This window comes from Zonotrichia leucophrys, chromosome 2 (genome assembly GCF_028769735.1).
Source record: "Zonotrichia leucophrys gambelii isolate GWCS_2022_RI chromosome 2, RI_Zleu_2.0, whole genome shotgun sequence".
In the NCBI taxonomy this organism is placed as follows: Eukaryota; Metazoa; Chordata; class Aves; order Passeriformes; family Passerellidae; genus Zonotrichia; species Zonotrichia leucophrys.
The window spans coordinates 102,200,995-102,214,029 of NC_088171.1; the positions used below are offsets into that span (position 1 = coordinate 102,200,995).

At 43.0% G+C, this 13,035-nt stretch overlaps 1 protein-coding gene across 8 annotated transcripts in view; it reads right to left on the minus strand.

Moving 5' to 3' along the window:
- The window catches only part of MTCL1 (microtubule crosslinking factor 1), a 102,791-nt gene that overhangs the window by 48,635 nt on the left and 41,121 nt on the right, over positions 1-13,035 (minus strand). The gene's annotated exons all lie outside the window — the stretch shown is intronic.

The following is a 13,035-nucleotide window of genomic DNA, read 5'->3' on the forward strand; positions in this document are numbered from 1 at the left end:
CCAAAATTTCCCACCAAAATAAGGAATAAAATTAGTTAAAACTTCTATGGACCACCACAATTTTTGGCTAAACTTTCTTTTTGCATGGGGCAATGATTCATGTTTGATTAATCCAGGGCAGAAGTCCAAGAATCTTACTCACAGTCGATGTGAAACACGTGGTGGAAACCTCAGAGGAAAGCAGCCCCCCAAAAAATAGGCAAGAACATGCATGTTTAAGCTATGTGGCATAACATTATTTATTAATCCATGCTAGCAAGCATACTGAGGAGTCCAGCTAAAGACCAGATAATTCTCCAGGTATTTTTGAATTTACTTCATAAACCAGATTTCATTGGTTTTGCAAATCTTTATATCCCTTTATAAGAAAATATTTTTAAGACATGGAAATGATGTCAACATCACTGCTTCGCTGAGAAATCTCTAATTTCCCAAATGGAAAAGCACAGTGTTCCTGAGAAGTGAGAGGTAGAGCACCATCAGGATGTTACCAATGTTTATTTGTGTGTCAAGACTGGTTTCCAAACTACTGTGAGCTGGGCCTATTTAGAAAAGGCATAAATTTGACACTTATCAGGTTGAGGGGATCAATAGTTATCAGAGAAAAAAAAGGCAGAAAGCTGGGAACTGCTGAGTTTGAATTCAAAGCAGGCCATGTTGCTCTGACTGTGCCCAAAGCCTGAAGGCCGATACTCCCCAGACCACCAGGATATTCTGGCCTCTTATTTATTACTTCTGTTTATATTTGCTCTGTGGAGGACAATTTCCAGCTGAGGTAAAGCCTGGGCTGTCATGGGTTGCCCACAGTTGGCAAGATGGGCTGCCCTGCTGCTCTGGTCCATGTGATGGAGCAGTGTCCCGGGACCAGCGCCTGCTCCCGTGTCAGATGGGCTCAATCCCAGTCTCTGTAACCCACACTGACCCAGCACTGCAAACCAGGAGCAAAGAGGAAGGGACAGGAGGGAGAGGCATGCTGTTAATTAGCCAAGTCCAGCCCTGTGCCCAGCCACGAGCTGGCAGAAAACTCCATGTGAGCTCGGGGACCAGCACACACACCACACACAAATCTGAACCAAAAGCTTTCCCTGGCTTTGTGGTTTCTGCCTGCTCAGCTGTGCAGCTACTGCACGTTATAATTATTGCACACAAAGACAAATCTCTCCTTCTACTCTTTGTTTTACACAGATAAGTAGTTAAAACCCATTCATACACAGCACCATATGCCCAAGACATACTCAGTTTATTTTTGCTAATCTGCTCTCTACTTTAATCCAGTGATTTCCTATAACTAATGAAGCTGAGTAAGAGAAATGTCTTTTTCTGGATACTGAAACAGTTCAATAAAAAAAGACTTTAAACACTAAAATCATCATATGAAAACCTGTTACACAAGCTTAGGCAGGATAAACAGTTACTGTTTTCTCTCCCTTTTTTTCTTTTCTTTTTTTAAATGTGGTGTTATTCTAGAAGCAGATATGTAACTGAAAGCAATCACCAGTCAGCAGCATCACTCCTGGGCACACAAGAGGGGTCATTCTGGTTGAATAGAGATGGGGCATAGCCCTGGTCCCCACATGTGACTTCTTTTCCATGTGACTTCAAGCAAGAACAATTTGGGTGAAAGGAGGTTGTCTGGATACGGCATTTAATTTGTAAGCCCTTAGAGTCAGGGATGAGGCTATCAGTTTCTGTAGAGGCCTCAATGCCCAGTTGTAGCAAGTAGCTACTCATCATGCTAAAAATGAAAAGCCTTGTGCCAAGTGCTAAAAACCTCTTGCTCTTACCTGTAGGTAAAAGGTTTCACTTGGACAAATCCAGCTTGAGAAGCTAGGGGATACAAACACATGGACTATGGTGTGCAAGATAAAGTAATAAAGACTTTGCTGTGTAGTATGGGACAATACTGGGAAAACAAGGGGAAGGAAATTAAAATTAAGGTAGATGACATTGATGACAGGCTGAGCAACAGGTAGGTAGCAATCCAGCTTTGGAAACTGTAAGCTCCACTCCTCACTGAAACAATTAATTTCACAGATCCAGACTAACAGGTTTGTAACATATTGCCTTAGATGAGGCCTCATTTTATGCATTTTCACACTGTGCTGTTTGGATTTGCATAAGAACAACTTTGTAATCAGTGCTCAGGTGGGAGCTTTGTATTTCCATAAGGCAGAGACTCAACCTTAGGCTGAGTCTGTGCTCGGTGTAAGAAAAAGATGGGAACATTTACCTTTGGGGACTGCCAGTGGATTACAGGGAGAAACCTCCCTCACATGGATCAGTGGAGGACTTGAACACAAGCATGGCAACAAGGCACTGCCTGCCCATAGGCCCTACATGAAAACAAGGCAGTGTCTCCATTTCAGCACTATGGGACCAGGCTGCACTTGTGGATGAAACACCAACCCATACAGCTGCTGCTGCTAAAAGTAGGGGAATGTGCTACAACCTGAAATTATTTAAAATTCAAAATGGTCCAATAAATGAACATTTCTCTTTGATGTACAGGATTTTGGCATCAGAAGCTGATATGAATTAATGCTAGAAGGAACATTTCTATACTACTTTCTATACTCAAGAGACCAGCCAGGGTTGGCTGTCTACCAAGAAGTCTTTCAATGATGGTTAAACGAGATTTTATTAGTCCTTTGGTTAACAGAGTCTCTTAAGGAAGTGGTTACTTGTGCAGGTATTTCCTACCTCTACAGTTTCACTGCAATTTATTGATGGACCTCTTGGCTACCAAAGAAAGCTCAAGTATGGAGGCCCAGAGTTTTAAAAGTTAAACTTCCCAAAAGATTATTAGGTGTAGGGATTACAGTATTAACAGTGGAAAGAGACACAATGATTTTTACTTTCCCTAGGAGCCTAGCAGGGATGGGAAAAGGGAATTTGCATTTTCTGGTGAATTCCATTTTTAACAGGTCAAAGAAGAGTCCTGCAAACTGAACAGTGAAAGTGAGCAGTGAAACCCATGTGGGGGACAGCAAGCAGGAGTCAATGCACTGGAACTGGTGGTTGGGCAAAATATGGAAATAAAATTTGAGTTAAGAGCAATTGTACATGTAAACACATGATAGACTTTAAGTTTTCGTACTGAAGCAAGTGCCAAGCAGGATGAGAATAGAGCTACAAACAGGTGTTGGTAGAGAAGGATTTGGAAAATGAGAGAACCAAGAGTCCCTAAGAGCTGCCATCCTGTCACTTTATTCACTGCTGCTGAGAGGAGCAAGTAATTTGGGTGGCAGTCTGATATCTGCAGGCAAGCGTGGGCTTGCTATCATATGTGCGTCAAACTGAACCTGCAAAATTCAGTAGCCAGTCACTGCAGTGACAATGTCTGCAACTCAAAAACAGAGAGGCTGGATTGGAAAGTCCAGCCCTGAAGGCAGTTTCTATTGCTGTGATGTGTGAGGAATTATACAGGAGCATCACTGGCGCTTATGAGCTGTATAAATAATGTTCTGTGCCAGTGATGGTTTGCTACTGATTGCTTTGAAATGGATAATCACAATTTTCATTTGCATGCATTAGAAGATACTGCCTGTGAGGGACCTGACAGTATTTTAAAAAATTATGCACAATTGACAGAATCCTCTTGCTCCAATTCCAGCAATAGGTGATGCAGACCACTTGCAGATTACCAGGAACTGCAAGGCCAACAGCTTCAGAGCTGCACATTGGCATTTCATAACAATAGCTGTTGGGGCCTCTCATGTTCAAGAATGAACAAACCATCCAGAGGGACATAATCTCTGCCCCACAGAATGTGACTCATCAAGAGATCCTGCCAATGGACCGACTTTTTCATAGCACTTACTCTCCAAGAAACACCAGTGGTTTAAATGAAGGTAATTCTGCTTGGCATCTATGTGAATCAGAAGAAAACCAGATCTTCTTGTTAACAGATGGTTTCAGAGGGTGGATTTATCCCCAAGAGATGTAAACCAGTGTTCATTAACTGCACCGCTAATCAGGAACACTTCACTGTGAGCGTTTTCCAGGCACTGTGCAGGACTGCATATGAAGATTCTGTCAGGAGATGAAAAAGGATGGGGATCTCCATGTTCCTTCTCCAGCAAACCCCCTCCACACAAATGAAGGTCTGCTGGCCACTGCAGGCTCTTTCCCTCTTATCTTTTTGCAGCTTTGGACTTGCCAGACCCTGCCACTGAGGACGTGCATGATTCTCCTTCATCTCACTGTTTTAGAGCTCTCCCCGTTTGTCCAGTCTTGCAAGTAAAGGAAAAAACCCTTTGTGAAGAGGTCTGACACTCTTAAATCAGTGATGAATAAACTCTTCTAAGAAGAAAAAAACACATCCTGGACAATGACCAGAACCTGTTTCTTTAGAAGGGGCAGATTTCAGCTATCACTCTGCGCTGTTCTTTTGTTACCAGCCCATTTGGGAAAAGGAAGCATTTCACATTTCTGTAACAGTATCATTTATTTAAGGTAGGACAGGGTGACTTTCTGTTCTTTCTTTAGAACTGAAGTGTCTCTAAGTCCCAAGTATTCGACTGAAGATCTGCTTTGCTGCCACCCCATTCTTCTGTATTTCAACAGCTGCGCAGTGAAAGTACAGCTTTTTCATTGCGAACTCTTGTACATATCTACAGGATGGTTAATGGAAATGGAAAGTACAATGAAATTCTAATTGCTTTTCAATTGCTGTAGGCCCTTGAAAAAGATATCTCACCAGTCCCTGATAAAGCTGGGCTTGACGCAAGTGATCTGTATCTCCACTCATTCCTGTGTGCGTTTCCTTTGCTAGAAACCTCTAAATACCGCGATACTCATCATTCACATGACCTAGCAAAGCAAGCCATGTCTGAAATATCATAAGCATTACAATTCAGGATAAAAGACATCCCTTGAGTAAAAGAGCAGCAAAGCACACTAGCTTTCAGCACCAGCTTAAATTTCCCTAACGCTGCATTACTCTATTGTGCTCAGCTTATGAATAGGAGCCTCTTTCTTTTGCCTCTCACTGTGAACACACCACACTGTCTGTCTCATGTGGCTTCCTGGTGCCCTTCACATGCAGGCTGTGATATTAGCTGCCTTGGTGTTTACAAATAATGTGGTGTGACAGGTCTGGGAGCATGCTGGGGAGGGAAGCAGCAGGGTTGCACCTGCTGTCTGAAGCCCTGGAAGGTTAGACAGAAGCTCTTGGGAGGATGGGAGACAGCTGGGCTGGCTCTGTGTTCAGCTCACAACACTGAGCCATTTCACTTAATATTTGGTCAGTGCAGGCTGATGTGGGGACCAGAAACCAATATATTAATTCTTATTAATAAAATAATTACTAAATAATTACAGAAATAATCAGTAAAAGATATAGCAAAGATAATTGTTATCAATAGAATAAAATAAATTCTGCAAGAGACAGCTGAGATCCTAACCACGTGTAGTGATCCTAATGTGATAGTGATCCTAACGTGTATCTGCCCAAACATTTCCTAGTAACTTGTTAAATTCATTAAAATATATTTTAAAAGTCCCTGTCTGTCCCATTTTGTTAAGTTATAGTTTCATATACATTTTATTACAATTTTATTACTTTTGTCACAATACATAAAGAAAATTATAACACACTGAGATCAGACTTCTCTTTCTTAGGGACATGTCTTATTTCAGGTGAAGGAAACAGGAAAGAAGCCAGGCGGATGACTGCAGCTAGTGCTGCTTTTCCCCCTCCTGCTACACTAGTAGAATGACACTGATGTGCCAGGAGCAAACATCCCTCTGAATGGGGATGAACCTCATCACCCCTCCACTTGTGCAGCTGTTGAATGTGAGTTCTGCACAGCACACTGTGCCCATTCCTTCACCCTGCACCACAGGCAGGTGTGCTAACCCTCTGCCTGGGCACCTCCTGAGCCTGAGGAGGGAACCACTGCCACCACATCCCTCACAATCCTGCCAGGCAGGAGCAGCATCCACGCCAACCACAGCAGCAGGCTGCTGCCAGCCCTCTGCTGCTCCAGCTCCCACCACACTGTGGCCATAATGCCCAAGGTAACCATCACTAGGACCCCCTGCCCTCTCCTCCCCACTGGCACAGGAGGCAGGAGCAGCAACCCAAATTCCTCTGCATCAGCTGAGCTGCAGGGACCAAGCACCAGCCTGCAAAAGGGAGCCATGTCAAGCTGCACCCCTTTGGGAAAGAACTTGTGGAAGAGTCAGGCTTAATCCGAGTGGTATGTGCTGCACTGACACTGCCTGAGCCCTCCAATTACCTCGTTAGTGTAATCCCCGAGCAGACAGCCCGTGAAAAATGGGCTGGGCACTGTGTACACACAGAAACAGACCTGTCCTGGAACAACTTGGCAACAGGAATGGTGCTCACAGTCAGCCACGAAACCCCACAGAAAGACACGCCTGGTGCTCACAGCCCAGGCACACCTCAGCATGCCCAGAGGGAAACAGCATCTCTCACTGTGAGGGCAGGCGCCCTGCCAGCCCCTTGGCCAGCAGTGGCAGTTTGGGCTCCCTTCTCTATGTCTCTGGACCAAACAGGCATTGTAAAACTCGCTGAGAAGATGAAACAACTTGTACAACCATTTTAAAGACTTCTTCTTCTCTCTTGTGATGATTCTTACTGCAGTAGCCTGAGCAAAATAGACAATGCTGGAAAAAGCCTCCCCTGACATACCTGCCTGCCATCCACCATCCACCTGGCACTGCTTGGCATCACCTGCTCACCCAGTGCTAAATGCAAACTGCCCCAAAAACAGAGGTTGACTGTCCTCCCCTCCTGTTCTCCATGAAAAAAATGCTTCCCCAGAATGCTTTACTGAATGGCACTGCAGGCCAGGTAGTGCTCAGAGATGGGATTGGGAATTTACATTCCCAAAGGAAGACAGTATGAGAGCATCTGTTGCTGGTCACTGCATACCCTGTAGCACAGCTGACCTATCACAAGCATAAATGTTTGTTTGTTTGTTTCCAGCAGAAGGGTAAGTAAGCAGTATATACCCAGGGAATAGACACCTGCTGTCCAGTTGCAGAGGTAGAGTCTGCTAATTCCCTGCACCAAGACCTTTTAGAAAGTAATACTATGTAAGCTGGCAGTCCCATTATCAGGACAGACTTCCTGAGGACTGGAGGAACTAACTGGAGAGTTTGACAGTGAGGGGACAAAGCAGAGATAGACCTGATTTGGACATTGCTGATAAACAGGAGGAGCAGAGCTGAGTAAAGCTCCAAACCCGTACTAGGTCAGGAGGTTACTGCAACCATTGACAAAACTGGGAGGGGGAGAAAACACACAGCTCTGCAACCTCTGTTCTGTTCAAGGTATGGGCCTAAAGAGCAAATTTCACATAACCTAGAAAAAAGAAGATTTTTGGAAATCTTTTTGCAGAGAAAGATATTCACACCTGCACAACATCTGTGCTGTCCACACTAATAGATCAACAGCCACAGGATTGTTCTTTACATTGGGGATGGAAAGGAAAATTTTCCTTGAGCAGACAACTGTGAGTACAAGCATCTTCAATCTCCCCTGGATTAGAGCAATTTGCTGTTTCTATGAAGTATTAAATGAAATTCTAAAGAAGCAGAGAGATTAAAGGCCAACTTCAATGATCCCCAACAAATATATCCCAGACAGTCTTTGTAATCCTCAGCTGCCCTTCTATTATTTCACAATTTTAAGGACATTGCACTCTGAAAAAGGGGCTTATAAAAACAGAACAAAAAGACAGCAAATTCACATTTGGATAGCTGCTGACATTTTTGAACTTTGGATAGCTGCTACCCGTGGTGCACTTTCCTATAGGTCATTCAATGCATACACCAATTTACTGCCAGGTAATGGGTCACCCCCAAGACATTCATATTCAGCAAGCCATAGGAGTCACAGTTCAAGCCCAAATAAAGATAGTTCTGCTACAATGAACAAGGCCATCAATTACAGGAATGAAATTCAAGCCAGAGTGTGGCACTTGTAACTAAGAAACAGTGAAAGCAGGGCAGGAAAAGAGACAAGAAGGGGACAGAGCTCCTCCAAGCATGTCAGTGCAATGTCCACCCACTCTCCCAGCATATTCTGTGAAGGAAGAGTTGCCCTCATGGGGGAAAAGTGCTAGGCTACCTATGTGCCAGACTGCAGCTGGAAATGGACAGGAGGGAAAGAAATTGTTAGGAGAGCATGTAATTGCAAAATCTGCAGTTCCTTAGTGAAACCAGTCCACAAAGATGTGTCAGCAGCGACCCTGTAAATATCAAATGAAAAACTCTACATGATTGATATAACTTCACAAAAATGTGCTTAGAAAGGAGTATGACAAGCCCAAGTGGGAACACAGTGCTTCAAACACCAAAATTAAAAATGCACAGAAAAATTATTAATATTCCATAAATGCTAACAGCTAAACTGTTGTGAAGCATGATTCTGAGGAGACCTCAACCTGTGCAGGTATTTGAGTTACCCTTAACTATTTTGCCAGCTCCTGGGGCTGGACTGTGATTGCCTGGGAATCTCTTTGATTGCCCCTGGGGAGTTGGGGTGGCTCTGCAAGCGTGCAGGGGCTGCTCTCTCTCATGCTACTGCTGCTTTGAAGCCTAAAATGAGCTGCCTCAAGCTCCTTGCTGGGATTCAGGGGGTCTGCCTGTGGATAGAGAAGGCTGCTCTGACTCTGTGGACAAAAGCACAAAATTAAAGACAAATTGTGCATTACTGGGTGTTATGTGGGAAGCCAGACCCAGAAGAGGGTCTCAAAGGTCTCAGACCTCTGAGAGATGGGTGAAAGCAGGGCTTGGGATAATGCTTCTTGGTTTGCTCTGCAGCTCTTGGGAAGCACAGACAGCTTTTCCATGCCTTGACAGGGGAGCTGGCCGCTCTCAGCCTCCCCATTGCACAGCCTCAGTGCCTCAAAGAGCTGGTTTCTGGGGAGGCAATGATGCTCTCAGCACTTGCCCAAAGGAGGAATTCACAGCTCCAACTTTGTTGCATTCATCCCTCTCTAAATGCATCCTACTGGGGGCCTAAGTCCTCCACTTTGTTTTGATACAAACTTGTTACAAATGACAACGTTTTATCTGTTTTCTTTTTCAGTGCAGAACAGAAGGAAAAAGAGGATGACCCATTTATAATCCCTCAAATGAGGAAAAGAATTCGTTTCCAGGCTTATCTGAGAACTTATCCCACTGTTTTCCTCTCTGCCTTCCTTGCTAATATCAAAACAAGCACAAGAAGTCTAAAATAGTAACATGGGCGCACTTAAAAAAACCCAAACCCGACCCTCCAAACAAAAAAATAATCACAGCACATTTGCATGCTCTTGTGTGGGGTGAGCTGCAGTCACACAGCCAGGGTTGGTTTCAGGAGCTGTTTCTGGATAAGAAGAGTTCTACCCTCCAGAAACTGCAGGATCCACCGGAGCAGCACAAGGTCACCACAGCCATGGTCACCACAGTCCCAAGACAAGGCAGTGAGCAGGAAGGGACCATGTCTGCACTGTCAGGCAGCTTGGGAAACTTGTACCGTTCCTCTTCTTTTGAGGGAATGAATCTGTAACCCCAGTCACACTGCATGTGGTATTTTTATAATGAAATTATTATGATAACAAATGAAGACTGACAGCTATTGGGTCCAACCCCAAGTATAGAATAAAATATGAAAAAGGTGAGCAGCACTGTTGACTTCACCAATCCCTGAAAAAAAGATGCCAGTCTGTGTCCTTGGTTGTAACCACACACCAAAACAGGAGGGAAGAGCTTACGGATCCCTTTGCAGAACTTGCTGCTGTTGCTGCCTAGTGAAAGAGCTTTCTGAAGATGATTTGCAAACCAGCTTCTGAAAAGTCATTTTTAGACTGTAACTCCAAAGACCTTCTAATCTCTGTGCACTTCTCATGCTGAAGCACATCAGAGCAGGAACATCCTGATGTGCTTTGTATTTGATTTGCCTACTCCTAGGAACCGCTTCCTATGTGGAAAGCTTTGCAAAGCATTCAGGTAGAGGAAAGCAGCTCCTGCTGGGGACTGCAGGCTGGGAAGATAATCAGGGGAAATACCCTTTTATTATACTTCTTAACCAAAACATAAAGTAGCACTTTGATTTTCTTACTATAAATCAGCATATGAAGTACAGGATTTTACCATATACAAATGGGTAAATACCTGATACCAGAGTGGAATTTAATTCTCTGCCAAAATCATACCCATCTCTACTTCTCTAATGCCTTTTAAAAAACCAAAAAGTCTCACATTTTCATTAACTTCAGTGAGGCTTGGACTAAGGCCTCAGGCAGCATAAGGCTCTCATTGTCTCCACTGAAACAGAAGTTTGTAGGGGACCAGGCATCATTCAGGGGTGGCTGCAGAGAGGTATCTAATTAGGAACAACTAATCCACCATTACTGTTGTTCTGCTGTGATTAAAAGTGAGGCAGCAGGGATGCCTGATGAAAGGAGGCGACCAGGTCACATCCTGAAGCCCTACCAAGGTCTGACAGGCGAGGATACAAATCTAGGATTATTCTACAAAGCCTGAAGAAAAAGCAAGTGCAGATTTGGTAAGGGACTTGATAAATCTTCACCTTTTTTCTCTGACTAGCAAAGCAAAGCAAAAAAGGAAAAGAAGAAGGAAAACTTCAAACCACGAGCTAAATATTCTTTCTTTACCACTGGTCAATGCAAGAACTGACAAAAAGGTTTCACTCTCCCAGGAATAACAAAATGGAAATGCCTGGGCTAGATCAGTGGAAGAGCTTTTGAGCTGAAACATGGCAGCAAATAGCAGAATAGGCTTTAGACCAGCCTGGCTGCAGGAGAATAATGACTATGAATAATATATATGCATTAGAGTGAATAATGACAGCCCTGAAGAAGGACTGGCAGAGACCAACAATTTTTTTTAGATCATAATTTCTCAGATGACAGAAACTATTAGCATGAGGAAATTATTGCACTTTTCATTTTTCTAATTAAAACACAAAAACTGCTTCTCTCTACTACTTAATTCACTGCTGGCTCTTTCTTTCTGCCTCTTTGGCCACCTGGAAAAAGCATCTCCTCATAGGTAAACTTTTTTTTTAGCTGAGGGCCCAAACTCAAAGGGTGCTGCTGTGTCAGTGCCTAAAGTGAGGGCAAAAATAGCTGTGTTAAGAATATCCACAGCAAAACCACCACATAATTTGAATTCTTGGTGGTTCTAAAGCAGGCATGTTAAGGTCACTACCTGGGTACACGCTCTGCCTACTGACCAAGAAGTAAGGGGAATAAAACTGCTTGTGGGACTGATCTTCCCATGTGCCTGCTCATGAACAGGGCCAATTTTACATGATTATAGGTTTTATGGAGGATTTTGATAAAATGCTTATTTCTAGTCTGTTCTTAGAAGTCTCAGTGTGATAATTTTTTGCTTGTTTGAGAAACCTGAAGTCCCTGGATCCTTTTGTAAGCTCTTTTCTAAGATCCTACCAGTCGTGACACCTAAAATATTGGGAGGGACAGACAAAATAAAACCACAGGCAACTAGCAGCTGGTCTCCAGCAAGGCATCACTTCTACCACTTACTTCTCCTTCCCTGGCTGCCCTACCTTGTCAGGCTCCTGAAGGGAGCTCTGAGATATATAGAAATGGAAAAGCATCCATTTTTTCTCTCTGTAAATCACTAATTGGACTCTGCTTATTTGGATCAGCAAGTGAGGAATGAAATCCCTCAGAGATCCACAGCAGCTCTTCAAAAAAAAAGCCCAAAACCAGGAAAAAAAGAAAAAGAAAAAAAATAGAAGAAGGTAGGAAATAATTGAGGGGAATGTTTGCAGCATACATAAAGCACCATGAAAAAATACTGACTGTTCAATACTTGTACATCTTCAAATTCATTAAGGGACGTGAAGTTATATAAAAAAAAAAAAATGGATCTCAGACAGGAACACAGCACTTTCCCTCTCCCATACACAAATATGTCCCCATGCTATTTAGCTCACCTGTCAATGCAGGAAAAGCTCTTCCTGGCCACACCAAATGCCCTGAGTGACACCCAATTTCCTAATCTGGCTTTGTTATTTTCTCCTTATTCTGCATATAACTAGAGTATGAATTTATAACATGTTTTCATTTACATAGGAAAACTGGAGAAAGCACTATGTGTCCCAGAAGGAGACAAAGAAACTTGAACTAAATGTAGATCCAGAATTAGGCAAAATAAAACTCTCATTGGCATAATTATTGTTAATGACTTGGAACTGAAACTCATTTGGATGAATCCTCTTTAGATTTTGCCTAATAATTTCCCTAACTGTCAACCTAAAAATGGCAGGTTTTAGCCAAATAGTCTAGCCTTATATGAAAATAGACTAGAAGTAAAAGAAATAGAATGAAAGTTTGTTGCAGCCTAGATTCTAAGAGGAACAAATTACTACTTTTATTGGAAGGCATATACTTATCTGAAATCTCCTCCCCACTTTTCAGATAATAATAAAGCTACTTACACTTTAGAAATAGCAAATGATTGATTCTGGTGCTTAGAAAATAGTTAAGTTTTTAACCTCACTTTTGCCACTGGGCTCTCTACAGCCCAGTGTACACTCTGTCACTTGCTGTGATTGCAGCAGTGCCTTGCAGACACTGCAAGATGAAAAAAGTAGTCTCTACATTCCTTCCAAATGGTTTAGCAGGGATTCTCCTCAAAAACAAAACTTCTTGAACACCATTCAGCAACACTGAGACATAAAAAGGGTTTTGGCCACAAATGAGAGAAAAATAATATCAAAATAAAACTAAAAAACCTGATCCACCCACAACCCAAATTCAATACCCCTTTCAATTTCTGCAAAGTGAATCTCTAGCATTCACTGCAGCTATTCATGCTCCAAAGTGGTGCTGCCTGTATTGATGTGAGTGGTTCATTATTCACCATGCAAGGCATCCCACTGACCTCACCTCTGTAGGAACTGCAGAATCACAGCCCTATTATGGGCAGGCCCAATATTTATGCACACTTGTCAGATTTCACACAGCTCCTCTGAATGACATGCTCCCCTCTGCTCCTGCCTTTCTTCTCTTTAGGCTCTTCTTT